The sequence below is a fragment of the Tupaia chinensis genome, unplaced genomic scaffold (genome assembly GCF_000334495.1).
Source record: "Tupaia chinensis unplaced genomic scaffold, TupChi_1.0 Scaffold143591_1, whole genome shotgun sequence".
Classification (NCBI taxonomy): Eukaryota; Metazoa; Chordata; class Mammalia; order Scandentia; family Tupaiidae; genus Tupaia; species Tupaia belangeri.
In genome coordinates, this window is record NW_006203437.1 from 1,544,123 (window position 1) to 1,546,013 (window position 1,891).

Consider the following 1,891-nt stretch of genomic DNA (forward strand, 5'->3'; position numbering starts at 1 on the left):
AGGGCTTTCACGGTGGCTTCCCTTTCAGCAAGCACACCTGTGGGTGTGTCCATATGTACCCTTTACAATTTTTTAGTCTTTTATTTTTTTTTTTTGAGAGAGATTTTTGTTATTGGACATGTGTGTTTGCCAGACACACAGAGAGACAAAAAGTGATAAATCACATCCCCTCCCCCACAGGAGAAATGGCTGCACAGCAATCCCTTCTCCTCCATTCTCCTCTCAGGATTTTGGACACACACACACACACACACATGCCCAGTGTGTTTCAGGCCTCCAGGTCCAGGACTTGAACCTTAGTTGGCCATGTGGGAGTCCAGCAACATAACCATTATGCAATCTGCTGGTCCCAAGTCTTAAAACCTGAGTCTCACCTACATCAGGGCTGAGTGGTAGTTGCTGGTGGATTTGAGACTTGTTTTCCTTGACTCCTTTTTGTCTTGATTTTCACTTCTGAACAAAGATAAATACAGTTGGACAGGAGTTAAAGCAGTGGCCACAGCTCCCTCCTGTGTGAAAGGCCTTGCAGACATGCATAACAATCCATGGGTCTGGATCCCAGAAGACTTAGCCTGCTTCTGGTTGGACCATTCACAACACTTATCAGAACATTCCAGAATGGGAACCCTACCAAATTGTCACTGCCATTCTCCAGCCCAACGTCCAGAAATCACTGGCTGTCTTCTTCAGAAACTGAATTTCCTACTATTAATCTTTGTTTTTCTTTATTTTTGTAGAAATTCCCTCCCCTTAAATGTCTGGCTTACACCATTCAGCAAATGTTAACTACCAAGTCTTAATAGATGGTTCAGCTAGTCCTAAATGAACAAAAGACAACCAATAAGATAATGGGCTTATATTGTCTAAAAGATTAAAGAATAATGCCTCATCTTTCTTTGAGTAAGAGAGGGGAATAAGAGAGGTTCTGTGCTTGTCAGACTTTAGTCAGGCTCCTGAACCTTTCCCTGGACTCATTCATTACTTTCTTATCAAATGCAAGTTAGCAAAGGACCCCATTGAGTCAGTTTAATAACAACACACACGTCATATCTGATTATCCTTAAAAGAGTCAGTTTAATAACAACACACACGCCATATCTGATTATCCTTAAAACCCATATTCCTGGGGCCAACAGGTAATGAGGGCCCTCCGTCCCCATCATTCCCCCGGTGATGTCTTATTACCTTCACTGTCTTCAGAAGAATCTTTTTAAGTCATTTTAGTCTGAATCCCCCTTGATGTTTCCTCTTAATAGTTTTCTATCTGCTGATACCCTACCCCTCTCACACCTCAGCTTTAAATTCCCATGCAATATTCAGAGTTCAGCCCAATTGTTTTCCCTGCTGTCCAATTCCATTGCAGTGATTCCTATATCCACTGTGGTAGTCCCAGATACAAGAGCCCCCACACTGCCCTAACCACCTGCCCTATCATTTAGAAATGTATGTGGATGAGGAAACATTTATGCAATGAGTCTTCAGGGATTTTGTTTAATTGGAAAATTGAATGTTTTGTTTCTACATCACCCAGATTTATGGAAGTCAGGCTGCATCAAGAACATGTAACAATGCAAGAGAGAGGTGGTCACTCTGCAGGAAAGGTCTCAAAGCCTAGCTGGACCCAGCTCCTGGCTCTTCAGCTGGCAGGACCATGGACAGCGCCCGAGACCATGGACAGCACATGAGAGACCTCAGGACACAAACGTGGACCTCCCCTGTGGCTCCAGCATCACAGGGTGCTGCATTACTGCTGTGACACTGTGGTTTGCACCTCATCCCCTTAAAGGGCCGGCCTGGGACCTGTGGACATAGGTGAGATACTAGGTGGTGCCTCCTCTTTCTGTGCTTTCCTGGGCACCTTTCCTACTGAGGTGAAAAGGGAGACAGTTCT